The sequence below is a fragment of the Brachyhypopomus gauderio genome, unplaced genomic scaffold, assembly GCF_052324685.1.
Source record: "Brachyhypopomus gauderio isolate BG-103 unplaced genomic scaffold, BGAUD_0.2 sc37, whole genome shotgun sequence".
NCBI lineage: Eukaryota > Metazoa > Chordata > Actinopteri > Gymnotiformes > Hypopomidae > Brachyhypopomus > Brachyhypopomus gauderio.
The window spans coordinates 132,564-140,554 of NW_027506867.1; the positions used below are offsets into that span (position 1 = coordinate 132,564).

General features: G+C 44.1%; 1 long non-coding RNA gene across 1 annotated transcript; it reads right to left on the reverse strand.

Moving 5' to 3' along the window:
- Positions 1–5,081: 5,081 nt before the first annotated feature.
- Positions 5,082–6,873, reverse strand: LOC143485708 (uncharacterized). Its single transcript, XR_013122993.1, has 3 exons — positions 6,478–6,873; positions 6,137–6,386; positions 5,082–6,031 (listed from the first exon to the last, which is right to left on the reverse strand). It is a non-coding gene; the product is annotated as an uncharacterized LOC143485708 (long non-coding RNA).
- Positions 6,874–7,991: the final 1,118 nt, after the last annotated feature.

Genomic DNA, 7,991 nt, shown 5'->3' on the forward strand with positions numbered 1-7,991 from the left:
AAACACCATAACTTGAATTTACCTGGCAAAAAGGACTTATCGATACTATTAATAGCCTCACCCAATTCCTTCCTTAACTCTCCAACCTGCTCTTTGTCGTTCAGTGCTGCGGTGTACCACCTACCTAGACTCTTAACTGATTTCTCCAGAATAGACGGTATAACTTCTCCCTCCATCACATACTTTTCTTGTGTCAACTTCCCTTTCACAATTGAAACACTCCTAGACTTACTGGGTTTAACCTTCATCCTAGCCAGCCTAAGATTATCACCTAGCTTCTCCAACAGCCGCCGAGCACATGGAACAGTTGTCGTCAATGTAGTCATGTCATCCATGTATGCCCTAATCGGTGGGAGCCGGGTGCCATCATGCAGCCTCTCCCCACCTACAACCCACTTAGAAGCCCTAATAATCACCTCCATTGCCATTGTAAATGCCAATGGTGAGATTGTGCACCCTGCCATTATACCTACTTCCAGACGTTGCCAAGATGTAACAAACTCCTCTGTGCTGAAACAAAACTGAATGTCTCCAAAATAAGCTTTAACTAACCTCGTAATCTCATCAGGAATCTGAAAAAATTCAAATGCTTTCCACAACAGAGCATGTGGTACCGAACCAAAAGCGTTAGCCAGATCCAAGAATACCACATGTAGGTCTCTTCTCTCTGCTCTTGCTGTTTGAATCTGGTGCCAAATCATGCTACTATGCTCTATACACCCTGAAAAACCTGTAATCCCTGCTTTTTGCACCGATGTATCAATTAACTTATTCTTTTTCAGAAACGCTGCCAACCTACGTGCAACTACACTAAAGAATATTTTACCCTCCACATTAAGCAAGCTTATGGGACGAAACTGCTCTATGGCTACAGAATCCTTCTCTTTCGGAATAAGAACACCACCTGCCCTTCGCCAATCCTTTGGGATAATCCCCTTCTTCCACACTATAATCATCAACCTCCATAACAACTTTAAAACATCTGGCGCACTTTTATATAATCTATATGGAACTCCATTAGGCCCTGGTGCCGAACCAGCTTTTGCACACCGCACTACATCCTGTACCTCACTCCACTTAAGGGGATTAACATCCATCTTCCACTGTAGGTCACCTACTGGCGGAATATCTGCTGGCAATTTCAACTCACTAGTCCTTTCCTCCCTTGAGTACACCTTCTGAAAATGCCCCTCAAGCTCCTTCTTTCCTACCTTTAGGCTCCCTGACTTCTCCTGACTAAACAACGTTTTAACAAATCTAAACGGATCCTTAAAGAATGCCTCTCTAGCGCGCTCTTTCTTCTTCCTTCTTTTCCTCATAGCTTCTGTTCTCCGTAATTTCCCTAACTTACTTTTCAACTCGTCTTGCAGTAACTCAATGCCCTCTCTTTCCTGCTCATCACCCCGCTTCCACTGCTTCCTCAATAACCTTGACTCCTTGACAAGTTTTCCTATTTCTACCTGCCTCCTTGATTTACAAACCGCCTTACTCATCCCTTTCTTCTGCACAACACCAAATCTTGCAACACCATAATCATAGATAACTTTACCTAGCCTGTTCAACTTACTTTCCACTGTTCCCTTCAACCCTTCCAACATCCTTTTCAAATCCTCATTAACACTCCTCCACAACATTTTATCACCTGCCCCAGGCCATTTAACCTTCGATCTGTGCCCTAACCCTTTCTCTCTTCCCTTTTGCTTTCCACTAACACCTGGCCCATCACCGCTATCCTCCTCTCCACCTCCTGTGCTTGAGTTGGCCTCTATAGTAACAAGGGTGTTGATATCCTGCGGACTGTGGTAACTAACCTGCTGCTGGACTTCAGCCGACTGACTCGAACAATTCTGTGCAAGGTATTGTTCAATGCGGGGCCCCTGCACTCCTTCACTCAAACATTTCATCTTCCCTTGGTGAATCCTCAGCCCTCTCACTGACGTGACCTTGCGCCACCCACACACGCAAGTCTGCAGCGCCTTTTCCCCTACCACCCTGCCTGCCTGTATGCTCAACCAACTTCTCGTAGTCATGTCCGTTCCAGAGTCCGTAACCGTGTTATCCACCACTTAGTTAATGAACTGAATCTGGTATTATAAATGAGGAAAAGCACTAAAATATGCATGACATGTGGTCTCAGTGACTGGGTTGGAGTCTCTGTTTGTCGTTAAGTTCAGATGTTCACTGTTTTTGACTAACAAAAGTTAAGGGGTTTGTTGACAGGTTAGACAGATACATGTCTCAGGATTATGTATAACTTGAGCATTATTTTAATGTCAGTGATAGCCTATCCATGTTCTGTATGCAAAATCTATTGTCATAAAATAAGCAAACGGGTCCAGGTTCCATTCTTGGGGTTCTTATGCCATGCACATTTTTTTTCTCCATTTTAAAACACTTTTTTTACTCAGCCCCACCCACATTGATCTTAATTTGCTAAATAGGTCAATCAGGGTTTAGAAAAGGTAAAACACAACGTGTGATATAGGATCCCCAGGACTGGTATACGGAACCCCTGAATTAAACAAAGTCATTACTAATTTTGCTTACCCTCTTACAGATTGGACTTTCTGATTCAACTCCTGTTGTGCTGAGACACGCATGATGTTCACATGTCGCAGACACTGCCCTATGCAAACGTATAGTGGCTTTGCTTTTTCAAACTGCACATTTTTCTCAGCTCAGTGTGCCAGTTGTTCCCCCTGTGCACAGCTGTACTGAAACTGAACAGTGCTGGCACAAACCTTGGACAATCGTAAGTTTATAATAATCACACTAGATGAATGATCTAATTTAATGCACTTCTTCTTTCGGCTATTCTCTTTCAGGGGTCACCACAGTGGATCAAACTCCTCCATCTGGCCCTGTCCTGAGTGTCCTCCACTGACACCCCAGCCACTCTGATATCCTCTACCACGCTCTCACTCTCTTCCTCTTCTTCACCTCCAACATCATCCTACATATCACCATCCTATGCTGTTTAGCTACGCTCTCCCCGGGTAACACCTTGCAATCACTAACCTCTTTCAGGTTTCGTCTCCTACAGAGGATATAGTCGACCTGTGTGCATCTTCCACCACTCTTATGTTACCCTGTGCTCTTCCTTTATCTTAAAGTAAGTGTTAACTACAGCCATCCTTTTAGCAAAATCTACCACCATTTGTCCTTCCATATTCCTTACATTAACACCATATCTACCCAACACCTCCTCATCATCACTGTTCCCTCCACCAACATGTCCATTTGAATCTGCTCCAATAACCACTCTCTTCATTAGGAACCTGCAAAACAACTTCATCTAACTCTCTCCAGAATTCTTCTTTCTCCTCCACATCACAACCTACCTGAGGAGCATAAGTACTGATGACATTCATCATCACCCCATCAATCTCCAACTTTACACAGATCACCCTGTCACTTACTCGCTTTACCTCCACTACAGTCTTACTAAATTCATCCTTCAGGATTACCCCTACTCCATTTCTCTTCCTGTCTACACCATGATAGACGAGTTTGAAGCCACCACCAATGCTCCTGGCCTTGCTCCCCTTCCACTTGGTCTCCTGTACACACAGTATATCTATCTTCCTTCTGTCCATCGCATCAGCTAGCTCTCTCCCTTTACCTGTCATAGAGCCCACATTCAACGTACCAACTCTAACCTCCACTTTCCTGCTCTGCCTCCTCTCCTTCAGCTTCAGAACCCTCTTCCCCCCTCTCCTCCTCGTCCCAACAGTAGTCCAATTTCCGCTAATGCCCTGCCTCGACCGACCCGGTATGGAATTTCTGTTTTTGATCCGCATCATTTGATTTGGCGCAGTTTTTACACCGGATGCCCTTCCTGACGCAACCCTCCCTATTTATCCAGGCTTAGGACCGGCACTAAAATACACTGGTGTGTGCACCCTAGTGGCTAGGTTATCTAATTTAATGCACTGCCTGAATTAAATTACAGCAACTTTTGTCCATATTATTAGGGTGTAAAGCCAGGAGCAATCAACAACATGGTGATCACAAAACCTGTGCCGAATGGAACATCTCAAGGTGGAGTTAGGTATGGTGCTTAATTACTTCTAATTAGACATGCAATTGTGCAGTTTAGCTGCTCTACCACAAATGTATAGTTACAATTAACTTTAATTTAAATATTCTAATTTAATATTAAACTAAATGCTTATAGTTTGGGATATTGTCTGTACTTGAATTTGTAGGAGTGGACTCTACAGGGGCATGGTGACCACTGTAGGCATGGCATCCCACAAGCCAGCTGTGCAGTGTGCATTTGGTATGGTGCAGGAAGGCATTGGTCTGTCATATCAGCAGCCTGTTTTACCATCACGACACATCACTCTCCACCCTGATGTGCCATCAACCCCACTTCTTCCTCTAAAAGACCACCACCTTGATGCACCCACCTGTGCTTTTGTGTGCACTGAACAGGAACTCTTTCACCTGAAGTCTTTGGAGGTGTCACTTGATATGGCTCACAGAATTGAGATGTCAACTCTGGCTCAAGCCTAGAGTAACAGCGTCACGTTTTCGTGAGGTGTGCCATGTCAGAGGGCATAGCTCTGCAGAGTCCCTTGCTGAACGCATCATCAGAGGTACCAGACGGACGGCTGAAATGAAGAGAGGTCTAGAGATGGAGTCCGGAGCAGCATCTGAGTATTGCAGGATACTCAATGTAAATCACACACCATGTGGCCTCATCATCCACCCAGATGCTCCCTGGCTTGGTGCAGCCCCTGATGGTGTCGTATTTGACCCCACTGAATACCCCCAGTTTGGCTTGATCGAGATTAAATGCCCTAATGTGAAGAATTACATTGACTGTAAGTATCTGTATATGGAGTACGGATGTTCAAAACTAAAAAAAGACATGCGTATTACTGGCAGATTCAAATGTCAGTTACTAATCAGCGGGCTTCACTGGTGTGATTGTGGTGTGGGCTAAGGAGGATTTTTTTTGTGGAGCGTGTTTATATGAATGCAGATGTACAGAGACAAATTCGTGAGAAGACAGATTTATTTTACTTCTACACATATATGACAAAATATCTGTCATTGAAATGTTAACATGTTCTATACAGAATCTTTTTTAAATCAAATGTTCCCTTATTTAACAGTATTTGAGCTTTTCTTAAACAGCACAATGTGTTTTTGATGTAAAGAACCTGGAAATATGAAAAAAGTTTATGAAAAAAATATTTACAGTTACAAATGTAAATGTTACAAATTATTCATATGTAATTAATTATTGTTTGATTAATAAAAAGAGCTTTATTTTAACCCATGACTTAACTAGTGCTTTGTTTTGATAGTTTGACAACAGGCATGCCACTGTAAATAACTGGTTATTGTTTACTGTGTGGGGGAAAAGGAAATTATGCCATCAAACAACTTTTGTTTGATTCTCCTTATTACACGTTCTACGCGTACACCAAGTCGGGCTATGGATTGCGTTTCAGATACCTGGTATGCAGGCATCTGACTTTGCTTTGACAAAAATGGTGGGCAGTAGACTTTGCACTTAACACAATCAGTAATTAGGAAGCCCTTGCCAATCATCACTGCCATTTCTTCTGTGAGCAACTTGGCCAATCCTGATTGTTTGAATAACTCTTTGTCACTGACTGACCCAGCGTAAAGTGAGGAGACAAATGTCACTGCACCGTGTGGGGCGATGCCAACTAGGCCCTTCATGGTGCAGTGAGACTTGTATGCGGAGTACATCTCACTTTGTAGGAGTGGTGATGATGGTGTCTGACACCTGAGCTCAGTGCAGTCCAAGATAACCCGAGTTACAGGGATGGCTGGAGCCTCGTCGGAGGAAGGTGGCCTCAGACGCGCTGGGAAGCCTGTCCGGAAGCGTCTGCCTTGATGTTGGTCATAGGCTTGGTGGGCGTGCGTGGGACGCTCCGGGAGCTAGCTCATCGCGGGAGGGAGGGGTTCCGAGGCCACCGTGGGAGTGCTGGACTGGCCAACGCTCAGGCACAGAACGTCCTGTTCCTGCTTCTTCTTCCTGGCGTTGTACCTGTAACAGAAATGCAACACAGCCTATGAGTAATCAGCCTGTATAGCTCACAGTGTCAATGAGATCAATTTCAAACCAAAAAGACTTAAAGGTGGGTAAACTCACCACTGGGTCAGTGTCCTCTGATTCAGCTCAAAGAGCTGTATTCTGGTCCGGGCCACGAGGCCAGGGCTGCCCAGGACTACGCCCCTGTTGACGCCGTAGTCCCTCATGATGGCAGCCCACCTGTTCACCCTGACGCCGGCGATGGTCTGCCCACCAGGGTGAAGGCGACAAAGCGCCGGGGCAAATGGCCTCGACGAGGCGGCTCACCCTGGGCCACTGAGCAGGCCCGCTGCCTTGTCCGAGGAAGCAGCTGCAGACAGACACAGACCGAAATCAGTGACACGGATACAAGCCAAACTAGAAAAGCCCGAAGGATACTGGATTACTGAATGTTCGCCTACCGCTTCAGACTCTCTGTCCCAGCGACAACAGACGTCTAGGAAAGACTGCTTTTGGACAGTCGGTTTCTGTGACGTGGCGGGCAGACAGCACTGCCTTTGTCGCTCTCTGGCAGTTTGTCCCAGAGTGCAAGGATGCCGTCTACCCTCTGCTGTGTCACAAAAGCCATACATAGGAGATTACATACGTTAAACATACAGATGTTTCCTTACTAAGAGTGGAAGCGAGGTCTTCGCTTCCTGGTCTTGTCAAACTGACCTACAGAAGCTTATTTTAAACATCCTGTATCCTGCAGGCACTTAGAATATGGGAAAGAGCAGACAATCATTTTCTCCGACACTCTTGATAATAAGCAATTTGATTAATACTGTGACGGGCAGGGTGAGCGAAATAAAATGGAAGCGATCACGCCAAGTCTCAGGGAAAATGGAAGGTTTAATAGAAAAGTGCGCAAACCAAAAACCCGTGACTTTGATCCGAATTAAGGATATAATAACCAGCGGTCAACTGGTACAAAAGACGAGACATATATAGGCAAACAAACGACCCTCAGGTGAGACGGATCACGGGCTCCGCCCACCCGAGGGACACACACAACGCAACGATACAGGACAGCTGCCGCTGTAGACGGGGGCGACCAGCAGTGGGCCCGCCGTACTGTGACAAATACTACAATGTGAGCAAAATATAACGTGATTAACATAAGAAATTTGGTTAATACTTTAAGGCTAGTCAAATTCTATAAGGATTATAAAAAGCTGTTTGATTAGAATATATGAGCTTTCATTCTTGAGCATTGTGGTTAAAATATACCTTAGCATTCTTTTACAAATAAAATTCTCCAACAATACTACTAGTCATCTTGGAGAGTTATGTTAATAAAGTTGATAAATAATTTTACAGGGGGGAAAAACCCAGAAATTTGTGTTTTCACAGAAGAATAAAATAATAAAAAATTGTATGAGTTTTTAAATGACAAACATTTTTAACAACCAATTTACATTAGCTAAACAGCACTGTGCGCATGCTCACTACGCGGTCAACGTTTGTTGCTTAGTAAGCGATGCTAACTTCCGTCTTGTATCTTCAAATGTTTGATATATGATCTTTTCTTTCAAAACGGCGAAATTTGATTCTTTATTAAACTAATGGTATAAATTAAAAAGTAATCTTATTGTGGTATTTATTATTTCATTTTATTATCAATATATTTTTTTTCAAAGATAACTTTTTTTTTTTTTAAGTAAGAAGAGGTTTTCCCGTAGGTCAGTGGATTGCATGTTGCGCTACGAACCGATTGCCCACTCAGTGGGGGGACGCTGCCGTGTACACGCCGGACCGCCAGGTAAAGTATAAGCGTAATAAGTTACTCCAGTGCCAACGTCGGCAGTTGAAAAAAGCCGTGGTCCAGACCTACTGCAAAACCATCCTTTTATTTTATACTAATTGCTTTCCTTTCAACTTCATGCTTACGCGCTTACACACTCACATCCCTTGAACACAGGACACTAAATCT